The following is a 23,049-nucleotide window of genomic DNA, read 5'->3' as shown; positions in this document are numbered from 1 at the left end:
CCTTCGATCACCGAAGATGACTACAACGACTTCAAGATCAATTGCTCGAGCACCGCAAACTCCGAATCAAGTAAGTGGGGGAAAGAAATGCGGGAGCTGAACTTAGGGGAACACACACTCGGTCCCGGCGGTTATAGAGTGGCGGAGCCTATATGGGACAAGGAGGAGGCGGACCGTGCCGAGCAAGGCCTACCGCCCCTCTTCGATAAATACGGTGACAAGCAGACCAGGAACTTTGTCAGGGCCCGGTACAAGAAGGACCCGAAAACAAAGGAGCTTACCACGGATCCGAAGACCAGGGCGCTTGAGCTTGTTCTGGTAAGGAATACACCCCCGCGTAATTAGCTCCATATGGTTTCATTCTAATTAATGAAGCCAAATTTCTAAATGGTTCACATTCCTTCCGCAGGCGACTGAAAGCAGTAGCGCGGGGTCGACTAAGAGCAACCCTTGGGACACCACTCTAAATAGGGCGTTGAATGTAATGAAGAACAAGGATAAGCTCAATAAGCCGACGTCAGCTGGTCGTGTGGCCGGCAAAGGCTTGTCGACAAAATGGTCGTCATACTATAACACTGCTGGGCGAAAGGAGAAAAAGACCAGCTCGGAAAGCCAGGCGCGCGAGGTTCAAGAACTCAGGGCACAGGTGGCGCGGATTCCGGAGATTGTCCAAGAGCAAGTGCAACAACAACTCGGAGCGACGATCACCGCCATTGTGCCTACCTTGATCCAGGGGATTAGTGCGTGGATTGCGGGCGGCCAACAGGGGGCGCCCCCGATTCCTAGCTTCACGGCCAGCAACTCGCAGAACGCGATGGCGGGGCCATTGGTGTCTCCGGCGGAGGCGGCATTGGTGTCTCCGACGCCGGCACGGGAGCTTAATGCACCCGGGTGTACGCCGGCCGGCACCTCTGCAGCAAGCGGCCCCTCCGTCAACTGCACGCCCGCCGTTGGTGGTGCCTCGACATTAGCCGAGCTCGACGCCATCATCATGGTAACTAATTAAGCCTCTCTCGACCGAGGACTTCATCTCCTTGCCTTTGACTGGGCCTCCCTAACGCCCTACATGTTTTCGCAGGGCGCCGCCGACGTTCCGTGCACTCTCCTGCACTTCGTGAACAACTAGTTGGTCGATGTCGCCAAGGGCAAAATCGTTCAACCGGGCAACCCCTTGTTCCACGGTACCCAGATGCCACCCAACTTGTTTAGGGTTCAACTGGTTCGGGTGCTGCCAGGCTGCGACGAGTTGTTACCTCCGATTCGACCCATCGGGGCCGACGATGATGACGTGATGACCCTCAGCGCCTGCCTGAGCTGGCCCCTGCTTTGGCCGAAGAGCCAGATTCGTTTGGGGGCGGGGGACACCACCCCAAAGACAACACCGCCAGTCGTGCCGGCGCCAAGTCGGCCCCATGGCAAGACCACCGCAACGGTGCCGGACATCCCTATGCCACTGGATCCAAACATGCATATGGCACAGGATCAGAACGACGACGACGACGATACATTTGCCAACGTCGATCAGTACTTTGCCGATCATGGGGACGGTGGCGACTTCATGGGGCGTCCTTCTCAAGAACCCAACCCAACAAAAGACGTGTGCGATCTAGCTGGTACCGCGGAGAAGCCAAGTTGCAACAGGCGTCGTCTGCAGTTCAGCTCTCAGGAGACGCCTCCAGCTGCCGACTTCACCGAGCCTCAGATAGGCGAGGTGCAAAATATGATCAGCCGCAACACACTCAAGAAGGCGGTCTGTGAGCAGAACTCGGTCCCATTACAGGAGAAGAAGAAGGCACGCAAAAGAAAGACTAACAAGGGTGCAGGCCAGCCGGCACCGAGTATGATCCGTGCTCAGGACGGGCCACCTTCAACTGCGGATATCTCGAGGAGGGTGCATGTGGCGGGTAGGCCGATGCTACCGAGAAATATGCTCGATGCTGCAACCGGTGCTATGCGGAGTCTGCATGACAGTGTTCTTTCTTTGGAGAAGCGGCGTCTCCGAGAGAAGGATGTGGCATACCCGGTTTTCGCGGCCAAGGTGCCAGAGGGCAAGGGCTTTGTGGATAACTCCATCGGGGGTACGATCGTCCTGCGGTTTGATGACATCCACGTTATGTTGAACCTTCATCCGCTGCACTACACCTTCGTTCGGCTATTTTCGCTGAGTATGGAGATGCGGATCATTCGCGACAAGACCCCGGACATCGTGATAGTCGACCCCTTCTACATGCGTGCCAAGATCTTGGGCAGCGCTGGGGACCGGCAAGTCGCGAGTTCTTACCTCGAAGGCGTCATTCTGGCAAACGAAGATAAGGATAACTTCCTCGTGCCTTACTTTCCCGAGTAAGTCCTCCCCTCAACCGCCCCATAACATATGAATTCTTAGATTTCGATCGTTTTTCTTTTAACATTCTGTGTTTTCTGCAGTGACACACATTGCACGCTCATCCTCCTAAGCCCCAAATATTCCATGGCCACGTATTTCGACCCGGACCGTCAGTCGAACGTAGACTACACAAATGTCAAGAAGGTTCTTGATGATGTTCTCCCCGGCTACGTCAAATCTGGAGGCACCTTCACCAGGCCTATTCGTAAGTACGTCAAGCACGTGTTGTCCCACAATATGACGTTCTGCTGCGTCAAGCAGCCGCCTGGCGGTCAGAAGGGTGCCTACTACGCCATCCATCACATGCGGGCGATCGTACGGGACCATCATCAACTACTGCTACCCAGTAGACTCAAAGATTGGGCCGCGAGCGTGTCGGCAATCCAGGACGCGGACATCAGACAAGAATTCTTTCGCATCCAGTCGGAGTTTGCGGAAAGCATCCATCAAGATGTCCTTCGTACCTCAGGGCAGTTCTACCTCAGAAATCAACCGTCCAACACTAACATCGACACAATCCTACAAATGCAGGCTGACAACGCCCGTTGTTTCATGACTCCCACGATAGACGGCGGCTTCATCCACGCTCCGGTCCCTTGAGTCGAGTCGAAAGCAGTGATGCTGTGTCTAGTTCTGAAACATCGATTGGCTCATGTTGTAATTAAACTTTAATGAACTTGTAGTATGTCTCTTTGGTTTCGAGAGTCGTTCAACTTAGATGTAATCGATGCTATTAATGTCTTGCTTTTCTCTTCCGATCGTTCTGTTGCATACTTATATATTGCTTATGTATTGTCTGTGAATTGGTACTAACGTTTCGTTTGGCTACTGCATAGCGATGCCGTGGTATGTCGTGTACAAGGGTAAGGTTCCCGGAGTCTACGACGACTGGAGGAGTGTCGGAGACAGGTTCACCGATTCAGCGGTAACAGTTACAAAGGGTACGCCACTAGGGCCGAGGCCGAATCTAGATACGCCCACTATCTAGCGGGAGAGGGGAGGGAGCGTTGGAGGAACCGGATGAAGACGAGTTTCATCGTGATGACCGCAGCTCTCTTCTATGTGATGGTAGTTTAGATGATCGATATCGACTGGTAATGTGAAGACAAACTCGCGGTCTCGAGACTTGTAATATAATGTTCTATCTTTGTTCGGTCTTTTCAATTCGGAGACTAATATGATGAATTGTATTTGGAGACTAAAATGATGAATTGTATTCAGAGACTAATCTTCTATTGTATTCGATGAATCTGTTGTTGATGTGTGCTGTCTATATTTTGTCCAATTATACATTTTGTAACCTGTGCAAAAAACAGAAAATAAAAAAATAAAAAAAACCTAATATCCATACTAATGGCGCATCACATCATAGTGCGCCATCAGTATGCCAAAGGATACTAATGGCGCATCACTAAACAGTGCGCCATTAGTATGCCAAAGTTACTAATGGCGCATCCTGTTGTTGTGCGCCATTAGTATGCCAAAGCACCTGGGTATAGATGGCCCCCTGGGAGGCATACTAATGGCGCACTGTTGTATATACTAATGGCGCATCTGGGGTGCTCCATTAGTATACCAGATACTAATGGCGCACCAGTGGTGCGCCATTAGTAAAATATACTAATGACATGCTACTAATGGCGCACCACTAATGCGCCATTAATGGCCAAATTAGGTGCGCCATTAGTAGGCCTTTTCCTAGTAGTGACTCGAACATTCAGAGGAGGATACCATATCATCATACTACATCACAATCATTTTAACGCTGTGTTGATATCCAAGATAAATCATTATCCACTCCCAGCTACTTATGCATGGCATGAGAAACTACAATCTCTAATTGTCATTGCAAACATAGTTTAATCATAACGGGCCGAAGCATGGATACTAGGTTAAACATATTTACACAGACAAAACAAGTCGAGTTCATACCAGTTTCTCTTTGCCACGGCCAGTTCATCGGATATCATCATTATTGCCTTTCACTTGCACGACCGAATGATATGAAAATAATAATAGTGCAAGAGTGCCATGGACTAAGCTGGAATCTGCAAACATTTTATTCAACAGGAGAAGACAAGGTAAAATGGGCTCTTTATTAGTTCAACAATTATTCATATGAGAGCCACTCAACATTTTCATCGTGGTCTTCTCCTCAGTAAGACTCAAATAAAAAGAAAAGAAATTCAAAGAAACACATTGAAATGTTTTTGGAGTTTTTGGTTTTCTTGAACAAGCAAATAAAAAGGGAAAAGCAAAAATGAGAAAAACTATTTACACGGGAAAGCTCCCAACAAGCAAAAGAAGAACAAGGAAATCTTTTTGGATTTTCTTTTTAGTGCTACTACTAAACATGCATAGAAAGTAAACTACTACAACTAATTCTTTTGATTTTTTCTAAAGTTTTTCAAACACACAAGAAGTAAGCAAGAAAATAAATCTAAGCATGGATGATACAATGAAAAAGTGTGAACACCGACAAATAGAATGATATAAGTGAACATGAATATAATGTTGGTGGGAACACGTACTCCCCCAAGCTTAGGCTTTTGGCCTAGCTTGGTAGTCGATCAGTAGCCTGGAGGATAGTAGTCAGCGTGGTAACTCACGGAGGCTCTCGGTGCGGACGTCTCGGCACGCCATGCCGCCAACACTGCTGCGTTGTGAGCTCGGACCTCGCTCTCAAGAACAAAATATCTTTCCTTGCTGTTATAATCAAAGAGAGCAGGCGCAGGCAAATACGTGTCCACAACATGTGATTGGTTAAACAACAGATTATAAGTGAAGTTATCAGCCCTTCCCCTAAGAATCTTATGCACTTTCAAAGCATCAAAATCTAAATATCGAGTGGGTAGGATAGGATCAAAGGGCAAAGGTGAAACACCCAGCCCTTGTGCTAGACGTGTGGCATAAATCCCACCATAAAACCAGCCACTCTTAGCATTGTGCTAAAGTTTGCGTGCAACAATCGCTCCAAGGTTATAATTCCTTTCACCCGTGAGAGTGGTGCGAATGAGGCTCAAGTCTGGCGCACAAAGTATGCTACAGTCTTGCTTGCCTACTATGCATTTCCCATTAAATAAAGCAAAATACTGAATTGCGGGAATGTGAATGCTCTGAATTGCGGGAAAGTGAATGCTCTTTATTCTTCCTTGTCTCACTCCCCTACTTTCACCGTAACAAAGACTATTCAAGAAAGACTCATACTCATCCTTTGATGGCTCATCAAGCGAACCCCAAAATGGAAGTTTGCAATGGTAAGCAAAATTCTCTAGTGAGATGGTATAAGGATTATCATAAAGCATAAACGACACCCTAGACTCACATGGAAAATATTTAAACCCTTTGACAAATGATTCAGTGAGAAGATGGCGCTGTTCACACTTATCTGAGAGGTAGGGACCGAGACCGGCATTGTGAACATATTGCTCGAATTCCTCCTTGATGCCCACTTGCATCATATACTAATCGCAAGGCCATAAGAAAGTTTTGGTGGCGGCATCTCGCGTGGAACTTTCACTCGGTTCAACATAAGACCGGCGAGCAGAACTGTCACTAGAAGATGCCCCCGAGGATCGTCTCCTCGAAGAACTCCTTCCAAACAAGTTCATAATGTCCGCGTACAATTTTTCCTATGAACAAAAAATTGAATTTTTAGTCCACAAATTTTCTCAACAAAACTTCACAAAATTGATAGCAACTACTCATAGGGATACATAGAGGCCATAGCAGGCATTCAAACTACTTAGAACACTAAGAATTCAACATGCAAGCTCATCTACAGATGCACCAAGAGTAGCTAATTATTCAAAAATATAAACCCCTAAAACAAAAACTAATTGGACGAACGGTGGAGTCACATACCAAGCAACAATCCCTCGAAACAGTTTCAGAAATGGAGCTTCGAGCAAAGAGATCGAAATCCACGGGTTTGAGCTCAAGAACACGGGAGAGAGAGCAATGGGGATTTTTTTTCTAGAGGTAAGTGATGATGTGGGCTAAAGAGATAAGTGAGGGGCCCACGTGGGGACCACAACCCACCAGGGCGCGCCTGGGGGTCCTGGCGCGCCCAAGTGGGTTGTGCCCACCTGGTGCACCTCCCTTTGGTAATTTTTGCACCAAAAATTCTTAAATATTCAGAAAAAAATCATATAAAATTTCCAGGGCATTCTGAGAACTTTTATTTTTGGGTCATTTTTTATTGCACGGAAAATTCAGAAAACAGACTAAACATGGCATTTTATTTTATTTAACTAATAAAAACAGAAAACAAAAATTAAGGACAGAAGGTAGTGCTTACTAAATTCATTAACTTCATACTGCTCAAAAATGATTCATTAATAAGGTTGATCAAGTCTTATTAACGACCACTTTCATTTAGCATGAAACTGAAGAACTTTCGTAAATCACTAAGTTACCTCGATGGGGATATGAATCTCCCCAAAAATAAGCATTTGATATTTCTTTTTGACAGTAGGTAGAGGTATTTGAAAACTTCCAATAGTGATTGTCGGAGATTTTTCAATAACATTAATACCATTCACTTGGAATTGTTTCTTCGGAAAGTGTATCATATGCTTATTACGATTGATATGAAAAGTGACCTTGCTTTTGTTGCAATCAATAGCAGCCCTTGCATTATTCAAGAAGGGTCTACCAAGGATAATCGACATGTTGTCGTCCTCGGGAATCTCAAGTATAACAAAGTCAGTCAAAATAGTAACATTAGCAACAACAACGGGCACATCCTCACAGATACCGATAGGTATGGCAGTTGACTTGTCAGCCATTTGCAAAGATATTTCAGTAGGTGTGAGTTCATTCAAGTCAAGTCTTTTATATAAAGAGAAAGGCATAACACTAACACCAGTTCCTAAATCACACAAAGCAGTTTTCGCATAATTCTATTTGATAGAGCAAGGTATAGTTGGTATACCCGGATCTCCAAGTTTTTTAGGTACTCCATCTTTGAATGTATAATTAGAAAGCATAGTGGAGATTTCAGCTTCCGATATTTTTCTCTTATTTGTGATAATGTCTTTCATATACTTTGCATAAGGAGGCATTTTCAAGATATCAGTCAAGCGAGTACGCAAAAAGACTGGCCTCAGCATTTCAGCAAAGCGTTCAAATTCTTTATCATCATTCTTTTTAGTTGACTTGGGTGGAAAAGGCATAGGTTTTTGAACCCACGGTTCTCTTTCTTTACCGTGTTTTCTAGCAATGAAGTATCTTTTATCATATCTTTTATTCTTAGGTTGTGGGTTCTCAAGATCAACAGGTGGTTCTATCTCAACATCATTATCTGGTTCTTTTTCATTATTTGGTTGGGCATCTTCCTGAACATCAGAAATATCTTTTTCATTATCATTAGGTGGATGTTCATTACCAGATAGAGTTTCAGCATCAGAGATAGAAGTTTCATTTTCATTATCAGGAGGTTTTTCTATTTCAGGTTCACTAGAAGTATGCAAAGCCCTATCGTTTTTCTTTTTCTTTTTCTTTTTAGTAGGACTAGGTGCACTAGTGTTGTTTCTTTGTGAGTCTTGTATAATCTTTTTGGGTGTCCCTTAGGATAAAGTGGTTCCTGAGTCATTTACCTCCTCTAGTTGCAACTCTAACAGCAAAGTCATGCATATTATTATCCATTTCATCAAGCAATTCTCTTTGTGATTTAGCAACTTGTTCTAGTTGGATTTGTACCATAGAAGCATGTTTTCCAACACCTCTAACATCATTTGAGATTCTAAATAACAAGTCACTCAAGCGAGCAATCATATCAGAATTATATTTCAATTGTTTCATAACATTTGCATTGAAGTGATCTTGTTTTCTAATGTAGCTTTCAAACTCATAAAGGCATTCACTAGGATGGATATTGTGAGGATTATCATTTTCATTAAACTTCATAAGAGAATTTACCTCTACCACCTTAGGCAGTGGTGGTGTATTAAGCCCATGTATTTCTTCAATAGGAGGTAAATTTTTAACATCCTCAGCTTTAATACCTTTTTCCTTCATAGATTTCTTTGCCTCTTGCATATCTTCAGGACTGAGATAATATACCCCTCTTCTTCGGAGTAGGTTTAGCCGGTGGTTCAGGAAGAGTCCAATCATCATAATTTTTCAATATGTTATTCAATAATTCTTCAGCTTGAGCAATAGTTCGTTCCCTGAATACACAACCAGCACAACTATCTAGGAAGTCCCTAGAAGCATCAGTTAGTCCATTATAGAAGATATCAAGTATTTCATTTTTCTTAAGAGGATGATCAGGCAAAGCATTAAGTAACTGGCAAAGCCTCCCCCAAGCTTGTGGGAGACTCTCTTCTTTAGTTTTCACAAAGTTAAATATTTCCTGTAAGGCAACTTGTTTCTTATGAGCAGGAAAATATTTTTCAGAGAAGTAATAAATCATATCTTGGGGACTACGCACACAACCAGGAGTAAGAGTATTGTACCAAGCTTTAGCATCACCCTTTAATGAGAAAGGAAATAATTTGAGAATAAAGTAATAGCGAGTTTCTTACCATGAGTAAAAAGAGTGGCTATGTCATTCAACTTAGTAAGATGTGCCACAACAATTTCAGTTTCATAACCATGGAAAGGATCAGATTCAACGAAAGTAATTAACTCCGGGTCAATAGAGAATTCATAATCCTTATCAGCAATACAGATATGTGAAGTAGCAAACTTAGGATCATACTTCATTCTAGCATTCAGAGATTTTTCTTTATACTTGCATAGTAATTTCTCTAGATCATCTCTATCCTTACAAACAAGAATATCTCTAGATGTTTCCTCATTCATAACATAACCTTCCGGTACCTTAGGCAATTCATATCTAGGAAGGCTAGTTCTAGCAGGTGTTTCAAGAGTTTCAGTTTCAAGCTCATCATCAGATTCAACATCATGTTGTATTACTCTAGCAATTTGTTCATCAAGAAATTCACCAAGTGGCACATCATCATTATCAAGCAAGGTACTAGCATCATCATAAGCATTATCCATAGCAGAAGTAGCATCATTAATAAGTTGCGACATATTTGAATTGATAGCATGTGGTGGTGTTGCAAGTTTACTCATAACAGAAGGTGAATCTAAAGCAGAACTGGATGGCAGTTCCTTACCTCCCCTCATCTTTGAGGGAAACATAGTAGTCTTAGCGTCCTTCAGATTCTTCATAGTGATAAATTGATAATAATCCCAAGTGACTCAACAAATATAGCTATGCTCCACGGCAACGGCGCCAGAAAAAGGTCTTCATAACCCAGAAGTATAGGGGATCGCAACAGTTTTCGAGGGTAGAGTATTCAACCCAAATTTATAGATTCGACACAAGGGGAGCCAAAGAATATTTGAAGGTATTAGAAGCTGAGTTGTCAATTCAACCACACCTGGTGATTAATTATCTGCAGCAAAGTGATCAGTAGCAAAGTAGTTTGATAGTTTTGATAGTAGTGACAGCAGCAACGGTAACAGTAATGGTGATAGCAGTAATTTGTAGCAAGTGTAACAGTGATGATAGCAATAGTAATGCAGCAAGATTAATATAAATAAATTCGTAGGCATTGGATCGGTGACTTGTTGGATGATATTCATCATGTGACAGTTATAACCTAGGGCGATACGGCACTAGCTCCAGTTCATCGATATAATGTAGGCACGTATTCCGTTAATAGTCATACGTGCTTTATTAAAAGAACTTGCATGACATCTTTTGACCTATCCTCTCGTGGCAGTGGGGTCCATATTGGAAACTAAGGGATATTAAGGCCTCCTTTTAATAGAGAACCGGAACAAAGCCTTAACACATAGTGAATACATGAACTCCTCAAACTACGGTCATCACCGAGAGTGGGCCCGGTTGTTGTCACTCCGGGGTTGGAGGATCATAACACCACTACAAAAAAAGACACATCCGTGACATTTTGGGCCGAACGAACTGTCATACTTATGACACTTCTATGACGATAATTGTGACAAAACCCGGTATCATCATAGATGTGGTGGGGTCCTACTTCTATGACAAAAATCATGACAGAAAATGGGCTTTTCGTCTTGGGCGGGCCGGAGACACAGCTGCATGACATTCTTTGGGCCGTCCATGACGGAAAAAACCGTGGTAGAAGCGAGGGCGCGGAAAATTTCGGGGAATTCCCGGTTACGGTGGGTGGTTGGGGGCCGAGCGATGCTCGTTTCTCTCGTACACGTACGCGCGTGGGTGCGAGGCATTGGGCTCTAACTGAACCCGAGCGAGGCGTTGGGATCTAACTGAACCCGAGTGATTGCACTGCAGGCTACTCGTTACACTGAACCCGAGTGATCGATCGATCCCTTGCTGTTAACTGAACCCGAGTGATTCCTTCGCTACTGTTGCTAACTGAAGCCGATCGATGCTACCTCTGGATGAACAGTGAGCGTTGTTGGGGGTTGGATGAACAGGACCCCGTGGTAGTAGAGGCCGTTGCCGCTGGATGAACAGTACCCCGATCGGTCGAGCCGGTGGATGAACAGGACCCCGTGGAGGGCTGGATGAAGAGGACCCTGTGGAGGGCTGGTTGAACAGTAGCCGGTGGAGGGATGGATGAACAGTAGCCCGTGGAGGGGTGGTTGAACAGGACCCCGTGGAGGGGCTGGTTGAACAGTAGCCGATGGAGGAGCACGTGGTGGAGGCTGGATGAACAGGAGCCCGTGGATGAACAATCACAGGTGGAGGCTGGAGGAGGTCGATGGTGGATGAACAGTAGCCCGTGGAGGTTGGAGGAGGTCCACGGTGGAGATGAACAGTATCCCGTGGAGTCCTGTTTTGCGGTACGCACACCCCTCCCGATGAATAGGACCCCCGTTTCGACCGTAGCGCTCCAACACAAGTCCTTTTACTCTGTTTTGCGGTACGCCACACCCCTCCCGGTCAACAGGACCCCGTTTCGACCGTAGGAGGTCCAACAGAAGTCCGTTTCCTTCATTTTGCGGTACGCCAGACCCGTCCTGATGAACACGATCCTGTTTTTACCGTGGCTGGTCGAACACAAGGCCGTTTCCTCCGTTCTGTGGTACGTCAGGCCTCGTTTCAATCGACTGTTCTGTCCAAGCCGGTTGGCTCCTGATGAACAGCACGCGTTCCGTTGCCTCCCGATGAACACGACGCATTCCGTTGCCTCCCCATGAACACGACGACGACGCAGTTTCTCCGTTCTAACCCAACCATGTACACGAGCCCTGGCCATACGTATGCGCGAGTAGGCGTTCGAGACCCCGCCTGTATGTACGTACGTAGCCGTATTTTCTTTCTTGCACCCTGGCCACTGTACGTACGTGTACATGCTACATGCGCGCCTCTACTACGACACGTGCGCGCCTCTACTACGACACGTGCCCTTCCTTGCACGGCCACGGTTCATTCTTGCAGCCTGCAGACAGACCGATCGACCAGTATGTACGTACACGTTCGCGACCAAAATGACAATGCTACGTACGCTTCGACCAGGTGGGTCCCAACTGTCAGGCACTCCTTGCGTGCGAAGATGTAGCTGGTGGGTCCCAGGAGTCTGGGGCGAATCATTTTTTTGCCCGTAATATGGACGCACTTCCTTGCGTGCGCAGATGTAGCTGGTGGGTCCCAGCTGTCAAGGAGAGAAAACATTATTTTTCAGTGTAAAAAGGATGCAGTTGCATGCATGCGTCCATGGGCGTGCGTCCCCACTGTCAGCCTCTCACGTACAGTCATCTTCTGATGACTCTCGATTGTTGACCACGTTGACCACACCGTGCCGAGCGCACCAAGGCCGGTGGACGACGGCGAGGCCCCAGACTGGAACGACCCGAAGATGGGGAAGACGCGGCAGTGGAGTCGCAGATGGAGAGGAGTGGGAAACTTGACTAGTTCGGGTGCGCGGCAGCACTGCCGCCCACAGGAGACAGGAGCAAGAATAGAGGTTGAAGAAGGAGCACGGCTGCTGGATTAACATCCAACGGTCCAGCTGCTAGAGTCATTTGTTGATTAAGTTGACAAAGCTCTGCGTACACGTCCGCTTAGTGGGCCCACAAGTCAGCCACCAAATATGACGGGTCCCAGCTGTCAAGGGGAGGAATAAATTTTTTCGCATAACAAGGAGGCACTTCCTTTCGTGCGAAGATACAGCCGGTGGGTCCCAGCTGTCAGGGGGAGGAAACATTTTTTTTCATCTTAATAAGGAGGGACTTTCCTTGCGTGCGACCATGGACCTCGTGGGTCCCAGCCGTCAGGCTCTCCACGTACAGTCCTCTTCCGATGACTCTCGTTTGTTGACACGCTGCACCGAGCGCAGCAAGGCGGTGGATGACGGCGAGGACCCGGACGGGAACGATCCGGAGATGGGAAGACGCGGCAGTGGAGTCACAGATTGAGACGAGGAGAAGGGTTATAACTGGTTTTGGTGCGGCGTGGGGCTGCAGTCGGTGGAGAATAACAGGAGGTGTGAAGGGGTGGAGGGATAGCCTGGCCGGCGGTGGGGTAGTGCTTCGCAGCTATGCGTGCTAAGCAGAGCCGCTAGCCGCCGGAGGCCGGACCAGGCGGTCCCGGCAACGCTGGAGGAAGAAGACGAGAGATTGAAGGTGCATGCCGGCCGTTGGATATAAATCCAATGGCTGTGGATGTCATAATCATTTGTTGACCAAGTTGACAACGCCCTGCGTAGGCTTCGACATATTGGCCCACATGTCAGCCTGCAAAAATGTGGCATATATTTAACCCATGTTTTGTCCATTTGCTGGGCTTGGTGAACAAATAATTTCGCGTCAATGTGGCCCATTTATATTTTCTAAGAAATCCCAGCCCATTTGCACTTTCTTGAAATACACGAATTAGCTGGGCTCGTTCTATATATAATGTTAGGTCAGAAGGAGCAATTAATATCAAAAAATAAACCGGAGCGACACATTTTTTATATATAAAATTAACAAATTAGCGAGTTATTGCTCAAAAAAATGAGTGTGTTATTATTACATTGGTCCTTAAAATCTTCGCAAGCTTTTGTACGCAATCACCAGGATTTTCCTTGCCTGTGAGTCAAAAACAACCAGGATTTTCCTTGCCAACTTCTGTTAAACATTTACTTTTATAAGTTAATAACATGTGGGATGTTTTTATAATGTATATATAAGTCTCTATAAAATATACGATAATAGTAATAATATAAATATATATAATGTGGTTAGAAGGGAAAACATAAATAGGAGACATCATTATTATTCTTATATATAGATAAACAGAACAGAGATCTGCGTTTTATTAAAAAAATACATTGGGATGTCGATCTTTAAGAAAAAGCCCATAGGGCGATATGGACCTCAAAAAATAAGTTGAAACCACTGTCTCCGTATGTCGTGGGCTACGCATGTTAAAAAACAAAACCTAGGCCTAGCTGATACTTGTTTGCCCTCTGGAAAAAAATGATACCAGCTAGATCCCCGAGCGAACTGGATTAAAGAGGGGGCCGGCGGCGCGACTGAAGAAGCACATCAGGAGTGATTTTTTTTTCTTCAGTGGATGGCTCTCGATGGCTTTTTTTACTTGCCTCTGCACCATAAAACTTGTATTTTTAGCCTCCCAGTCCATGGTGGACCAGCAGCCCATTTGCTGGGCGGGCCAACCTACAGAAACCAGCACTCGATTTTCCATCAAGCCCCAAAAACAACGCAGTACTATGTTTGTTTTGAGACCGAAAACATTACGGCAGGGGTTGAGCAGGGGAGGGGGGAAGATAGAGCAAAAAGATTAAAATAGCTGATGCGCCGTTGCTACCCTAACAAAGCAGGTGCAATTCTTCTCAGGAAGAAGGTGTGCTGTTGACACCCACACGTCACAATCCCACAGTAGGCATACTAACAATTTCACACACAAGTACAATAGAAAAGGTAAACATTCATATCAAACTCAGGTTCACAGGACACATTCATATTCATAGCCAATATTCACAATCAACAACTCAAAAGATTCATATATACACAAGTTCAGCATGTCTATGCATCCAAATGATTGATAGATCACACGACAATATTCATAGATAATTCACAAAAAGATTCAGATATACACATGTTCAGTATGTTTATGCATCCAAATGATTGAGATCACAGCCAATATCATCAATGGACGAACTTTAATTACGTGGGTACAGACTGGTAAATGGTGTTCAGTCGGAGGTACTTCTTGTTAAAATTAATGCTTGTACGAGTAAACTTTCGAGTACATAAGAGGCAGCACAGACAATCTGAACTTTTCTTGTAGGTTTATCCTCAAATAGTGGCCTCGTGCCGAGGGAGGTTTGAGCAACTTGGCCACTACTTTCATCTAACTAGTTTACTGGCTCATCTTGGTCCTGTAGCTTGCCAAAATTCTACATTGCTGACAAGAAAGGAGGCGGTTGAGAAAACGAACCACCCAATTTTTTTGTGAAGTTCAACTGAAATGGAGCATCCCTGGCGTGCAGACTGATTAAGTGCCAGATGAATATACGCGTCAACCAACTTGTTAGAATCTTTTGACTCCATGCCATACAGTTCACTACCATATGTGCCGATAACCAAAAGGCAGAAGTTGGGACCAAAGACTGGACTGTATTTTTCTGGGCTATGCGCCAAGCAATATTTTTGGCGTTCACTCTCCTAATACTTGGAGTTTGACAACTAGTTAACGCCGGTTGATACTCGAATGAATATAGGCACTTCTTGTCAACATCGATGCCTGTCTGAGTGAACTTTGGAGTACATAGCAGCAACATAAGTACCTGTCCATCTGATCTTTTTGTGCAGTTCTACTGAAATCACCCAATGTAATGATTTTCCTGCGAGTTCAGGCTCCAAGTTACTCCTTTATGAAATCGGCAAACAGGAGCACAATACCAAATTACCAATACATATGACAAGCACAATAATCAGGATAAAGACCAGTACCAACCTGTGTGAGGTAGCATATCAATTACAATTTTCTTTGACTGGAAGCCGAGATAAGCCAAGCGACTGACAGCAAAGGAAGAAAGCAAGCCCAGATTAGCGACTGACAGGAAAGGAAAGAAGCTGTCATGGCAATGAAGCACCCAAAGTTTTTGTGCAGTTCCACCAAAATCGAGCATCCATGTTGACACATTTATTGAGAGAGTGAGATTACTGTAATAGTGGGACTAGTTCATGAAACATACACTAACAAATAGAAGCACCCTCATTATCTGGGTAAAGTTAGCAACATAGTAGTCTTGCTTAACGAGAGGTATTTGTTTGTTTAATCAGTGCCAATTAGCTCAACACTCAAAGCATTGCCATGTATCATAGGTTGGAAAACTTTAGCGTGTAAAGATAACGGAGTTTCTCATGACAGTAGCACGATACAAATAGAGATGACAGCAAACTAATATGGATGAAGGCCTTCGGCCGGTACAAACCTGAGGAAAAGATCTTATTCATGTAGTCCCATAAGAGATCATAAAGCACTGGAATCACTCAATAGTATATATTTTTGTGCACTTCAAATGTATGGTTGAAATCACTCTTGTTTACCAGTGCTGAGATTATATCGAAAGATTATTGAGAACTTCCAGCAGAGTTAAAGCACTGGCTGGGATACAGTTCATTGTATTGTCTTGTGTAGTTCCACTAAAATGTATGATTGACGTAACATGATCCCTATTTGCACAAGTAGGAACAAGGTGAAACCTTCATTAGCTTGGTGAGAAAGGATAGAAAGACATTAGCATATTACTCTAACAGTAGCATCAAATTCATGATGGAGAATACACAAAACATTGCCTCATTGAACCAATGGCAATACATTGACATGCAAAACAATAGCACTATTATATCATGACACTAATAATATTCCCTCCCCGCACCACCACATGATTCACCTCCATAGTCAAACATACACACGTACATGATTCAGCATAGGGTGCTACTAAAGATTTGTTTAACTCCGACAGAAAATTAGGCATCAATAAATTAGTGGTACTTAAGTACTCCTAATTAATTAAGTGACCTTGCAGGAGAGACAGCAAAAGTGGAAGGGCTCCCTGGAGGATCGTCTCACATGTAAGGTAGACGTTTCCGGAGCCCTTGAATCGCCACGACTGAGGCCTCTAGCTTCAGCAAGATCACCTTGGCCTGTTTATTCTTCTTCTTCCTCTTCATGCTCTGTTTCTCTTTCTCCTCACCAGTTGGTGAAACCAAGTACATGATTGGCCTTCTATTTTTGAATTGGTTTTGTCAGTGAGGGAGTCAAGTGTACTAGTAAACAATAGCATTATTTTCTCATGGGAGTAGCAAAATAGAGATGAACACATGCATTAAATATCATTCTTATCTAAAGGAAGGTTATGGCGCCAATATGAATGATGAGGATTGGAACACATATCTCCCTTTGTGAAGTTCCACCGAAATGAATCAACTGTTCCATTCCGACATTCCAGTTAAACAGCACAAAAGTCACTTCTTTTAAGAAGTGTTTTGTGCAGTGCACCAAAAGGTCACAACGGCAACCTGGTGAAATGGATATCCCTGTTTGCACAAAAAGCTACAATGAAAACAGTCATAGTCTCAAACAATTACAGGCAAAAACATTTGGTTAAATTTGTCATGGCTTATAACAGTGGCATGGCTTCATTTTACCAGGGGCATTAGATTAAGAACAACTAAATATTTGGTATAAGGGCATGGGACAGTGGGTGCACCAGCAGTCCAACACCATGTACCGAAACAGGGGCATAAATTGGTAATTCAGAGTTTGTTGCCCCGAGAAACAAACATCCAAGAAACATATCTGGGTTGGTCCCATTTTTGTTCACTCTAGCCACCTACTCCTATGTGAGGATAGCAAATCTAGTCCTGGTCATACCACTGTGTACAGCGTTACCCCTATATTTCCCTTTTCGACCAAGAGACCGGTTGGATGACCAGTCTGTACTACTTTCACCCCATTTCCTTCCTGTTTGTAGCAAGTCCGATGTACATACTAAATTCCCCCATCCCCACTTTATTTCTTGTTTGAACCAAATACAAGATTGGACTCCATGAAGTAGCTTTACCTTTAAAAATAGAAAAAAAAATAGGTGATGTTGGACCATCCGATCGAGAGGGGCTGAGAGGTAGAAAATGATGCACATGCAGCGACATAGCGAGCTGGGAAAGTAGAGCTAAGGCGGTTTCGAAGGAAGATATACCTGAAGGTCGTCGGGATGTGGATAGGTGGGCGACAGGAGGCCGGATCCGCACACACTAGGGCAACGACGAAGGGATCGGAGGACCTCCCGCATCGGCGCTCGGCCAGAGATAACGATGCGGCCGGCAGTGAGTCTCCTCCCTCGCTGTCGACGACGGCCTAAACGCTGCCCCTCCTCCCCTTCACCGGTGGATGGGGATACGTCCGGATCTGTAACCAGTGGTGAGGATAGAAAGACAGTGTTTTTTGAAGGGAGAAAGACAATGTTACCACCGCTATCTTGTTTAGATCTGAAGAGGATGAGAGTGTGTGAATAGAGCAACCCTAGCAAGCAAGCGCGGAGGCTCCGGCCTATATATACGTAGTGGGGTAGTTTTCCTTTTTCACTCCATCAAAATAATCGTTTAAAATTGTGTACGTACCAGGTCATCGTTTTTTTAGTTGTTGATTGTTTTTTGAGATAGTTACCCGCTTATTCCAAGTGGTGTTACAGTGTGCCAGGTCACACTTTGTATCGTTCAAGTCTGGTACAAGACCCTCCATTAAATGAACAACCATCCCTCGTAAAAATTGTGAACAAGCCCACGGCTAAAACTATCGGAATCGTGGGTTGCCCCAACATGCATTATTATTTATATTTTCTACTCCCTCCGTTCCTAAATATAAGTTTTTTTAGACATTCCAAATGGACTACAACATACGGATGTATGTAGACATATTTTAAATTATGGATTCGTTCATTTTGCTCCGTATGTAGTCACTTGTTAGAATCTCTAGAAAGATTTTTATTTGGGAATGGAGGGAGTATGTGGGAGTATCCTCAAAACAAAATGTGAGAGTACAATATTTATTGGGCCCCTTTGTAATTGGTGCTAAATTTTGACCAAAGATTTAACTGACAAAATGTTAGTGCATGTTAACAAAAATTATATCATTTGATTCGTATTTGAATATAGTTTTCAATGATATAGGGGCTGTTTAGTTTCCAGCCACATATTGCCACACTTTGCCACACCTCACCTTGGGTAAATTTGACCAAGTTAGGTGGGTGTTTGGTTCTAGCCACACCTAAAACAAGAATTTTTTTATTAGTAGTGAACTCCACATGTTATAGACACAAAAAGTGTGGCAAGATCCCCTTAAGCAAGCCAAAGTGTGTCTGAGCAACTCAAGTTAGGCAAGTGTGGCAAGTGTGGCAAAAATAATGTAACAACATAAGACAAAATATAGTCACAATCCAAACAGCCCCGTAATTTTGTGACATGCATGAACATTTGGTTAATTAAATTTATAGTCAAAATGCATCAAATCAACACATACAAGTATCAAAAGGAAAGTTATGGCATGCATGCATGCGTTGTACTCCCTCCGTTTCTAAATATAAGTCTTTTTAAAGATTACAACAAGTGACTACATATGAAGCAAAATGAGTGAATCTCTCCTAATAATAAACCACGCATTGCTTCTGGTCATCCGTCATGCCTTTTTACGAAACAGCCCCTATGGTTTTGGATATTTAACCCGCAATCCATAAATCAATCAGAACCGGTACATGGGACAGAAAAGAAAAAAGTAACCCAGCCACCCGCACGCCCCTGCCTCCCAATCCCCATCTTCACCTCCAGCGCGCCGCCGCCTCCTGCCACGCCCGGCGCGCCTCACCGCGCGCCGCCGGCCCGCCCCACGTCGACGCGCGCCGCTACTGCCATCCCCGTCGACGCGCCCGTCCCTACCCCTGCTCCTTCTGCATGTGCTAAAATTTTGTATTTTCGTTTGTAAATAAATAGTCCCAAGTTGCTTTTTAACTCAAATCCGATGAACTTATATGCATCCGCCAGTTGCAAGAATCAAACAAGGTCAAGACAACAACCAAAAGAGGATGAGATATATGGGTCATCAGGATCCAAATAAGCACGATATGCCTAGCTCGGGAGCAGAGGAACATCACGGAGGAAACAAAAAAGGGACAATAGAAAGATGAACGCCTAGCTCGGGAGCAGAGGAACATCACGGAGGAAACAAAAAAGGGACAATAGAAAGATGAACAAAGAGGGGATCTTGGAACCTCGCCGGCCCATGCTACCTCCACTCGAGTTCGACATAGAGATGGACGATGACGGCTTCCCAGGCAAGCTGGGCCGAGGCAACTGCGTGCCCCACGCTGCGAATGAACAGGCGATTCTCTCGGTCGTCCTGCTCCCGACGGCAGGCGAGGCAGGAGGCGGCGGATCTGGCCGCTCCTCGAGCGTGGATCCGGCGGTGGCGGACGGAATCGAGGCGGAGGAGAACGAAGCCGACGAAGAGGTGGTCGGAGGCGGCGAGCTCCAAGGCGGGGTAGCAACTGGCTGGCCTGCTGGAGGCGGCTCGGGGCAGAGGAGCGCTCCTCTCCCAGCGCCGTCGGAGGTGGCAGCGAGGCAGCACGGGGCGGCTGCTCCCAACGAGGTGAAGAGAAAAGGGGATTTTGCTTTGAGTATAGAGAAAGGGGAAAGGAAACGGGATAAGAACAAGTGTGGAGCTTGCGTCCTTGGAGATAATATAGATCGAGCCACCATGTACAGTAGTTGTGCATTCCCTCAAAGAAAAAGAAATAGATTGTGTAGTGCGTAGCTATGGCATGTGGTGCATAGGCAGCATAGATGACTGATGACTGTACAATCACTGTTGATGGCTAATATCAACTTAAACAGCAAGCCAAAATGGCTGCACAATTTTAAAAAGGGATTGCGAAGAAGAAATAAGACATTATTGTACAAATAACAATATGTTCTGATGTTTATATATATTGTAATTAAATAAATTTATGAGTACCTCACATGCTCTATTTATGATGCAAAGTCTAATCATTTGTTTTATCAACAACAGATTTCTACATTCTAGAAAACTCTCATGGATGCCAAGGAACAAAGAAGGAAAAACGATAGAGAGTGATACGCACAGATGACCAAAGAAGAAAAAACATGAAAAATTGGAAAAGCATGGTGAAGCCTATCAGCAAAACAAAAGAATTGAAGATTCAATCAAGTTGTAAAAAATGTACACAAGGGAGAAAAAAGTATGCAAATATAACATAAAAAGGCAAAAAAATGCGCACGAGAAAGATAGAAATACGCAAATATGCATCTAGAACAAAACAAAGCTAGAATAGAGCAAATTAGATCCAACAGTGAATTGAGGCGCAACGGACTAAGTAAAAGATTCAATTCGATGGAGAATCCTGCATATGTCGCAGCAAAACTGGAACTTAGAACAACTCTACGACAAGAGCTTCGGGATTAGCACACACGAGAGAAGCATACATGCGTGGATGATGAACGAATATTTTTATTACCAGTATTGTAATCTAAAGATAGGGTCGTTCATCCGATTTTATAACCATGATTTATGGCCCATATTATAATCTGAAGAATCTTATTGTTAGTTCATTCATTCTTTTTGTCATCATCAAACGTATTCTTTACCTAGCCAACCTAATTCATGGCAATTGACGTTTGTTTCGTTGTTAAGCATGTCATTTTTTCCTCCCGTTGAAACGCCCGGGCATGTTTCTGATAATTAAGTCGTGGTATTATTTTAAGTGATAAACAAACAAAATGTTTAACAAAAAACTTATAGTTTTCGGCAATTAACCCACAATACTACTTTAAGTGACATGAAGAAAATGTTAGTTTTTATAAAAGCCCCCTGCAGTTCTCGAAAATCAACACGCAGTCCGTATCATATATTTTTAAAATTGTTCATATCTTTTAAATCGTAACTTTAATTTTAACATGTTATATATGAAATTTGATTTAAAAAATGTGTAGAATCAGAATATTATGTTATTTTGACCATTAAATATTGTTAAAATGTTGTTTAGAGTGCAATCATCTATAATCACGCATGCACACGACGACAAAACCTCGCAAGGGGGAAATAAAAAAATTAGGGATGTGTTATTTTTTACTCCCGTTGCAACGCACGGGCTCTTTTGCTATCTTTACCTAATAATAAAGCAAATTGGATTTCTGGACGTCCGTCATGGCATTTTTCAGAAACGTCCCTCTATTTCAGAGAGTTCAACCCGCAGTCCTGTTGTAAGTTAAAATGAATCGTTTTTTCATACTTTACACAAAAGTCCCTATGTTTTGATGAAATCAACCCGCAGTCCGGAATTAAGTCACACCCGAACCGTTATTTATATTTTTCAAAAACCTCCTTGATGCTTTAGGTAATTCATCCGCGGATCATATCTAAGTCAAACAAATGATTTTTCTCCATATCTTTTAAACCGTAACTCCGATTTGAACATGTTATATATGAAATTTGATTAGAAAAATATGTAGAATATGAATATGAGATTATTTTTACCTATTAAGTATTTTTAAATATTATTATGAAATATATTTAAGTCGAACAAATAATTTTCTAAATTATCCGTATCTTTTGAACCGTAACTTCCGTTTTAACATATTATATATGAAATTTTATTAGAAAAATGTGTGGAATCTAAATATGTTGTTAATTTTACCTGTTAAATATTTTAAAAATATTGTTTTGGAAGCAAACTTATAATTTATATGGCAAGATCCGTTTTTTTTTCATACCGGCGGCGATCCGGATTACAAATAAACACCCACTATAACCATATAGGGAAAACAAAACATCGATAACTACACATGCATACCTCTGAAAAATGTCGCAGGGAAAACAACTGATTTCTCATCGCGAGAGTGAGAGAGAGAGAGAGGGAGAGAGAGAGACGCCTTAGAATTAACCATATTCAAACACGTGTTTTGTTTTGTTTTGTGTGAACACCGAGACCATCGCCGGCGAGGATGAGAAGGAGGATAAGCGGCAACACAAATATGATGCCTCGCAAAAATAAAGGAGATGGACCTATTGTGGTCTTGAGTGATGGTTGTTGGGTTAAGAGCGTTTGTTATGTTTTCTCTCCCGTTGCAACGCACGGGCTCTTTTGCTAGTCTACACTCAAAAATGAGTACTGCACGCGGTGGACGGACATGCAGCAGTGGATTCTATACAGTAGAAGCAGTAGTAGTAACATCATTGTTTGTCTTCTCGAAGAGGCGAAGAGCCAAGCGCAACTCGAACGTGGCAGTTGCGAACGCTCGCGTGGCAGTCTTTGTGTAGGGGTGGGGCGTGGTGCGGAGCCTTGGAGCATGCATATAGCCAGGCTCTTGCATGAGACAAAATTGCTATTTGAGCCCACTATTGTAGTTCTAGTACTTGCTATAGCCTTGTAAACCGGAAAGGAGTATTTGCCTTTCTAGAGATTTCAACAAGTGACTAGACTACACCGGGTGCGGTACTGGCTCAAATCTCAAATCTCATCAACCAAGGCATTTTGTGATTCGAGGAATGTATCTCTTACTTTACAAAACTACCCTAATTAAACTCATGCATTAATTACGTAGTTCTCTCATTTTCCTCTCCGCCTTGGCCGCGGTTCACAATATTGAGCACTCCTATATGACTA

Source organism: Triticum aestivum, chromosome 2D, assembly GCF_018294505.1.
Source record: "Triticum aestivum cultivar Chinese Spring chromosome 2D, IWGSC CS RefSeq v2.1, whole genome shotgun sequence".
In the NCBI taxonomy this organism is placed as follows: Eukaryota; Viridiplantae; Streptophyta; class Magnoliopsida; order Poales; family Poaceae; genus Triticum; species Triticum aestivum.
Note: the sequence above shows the minus strand (reverse complement) of the source record.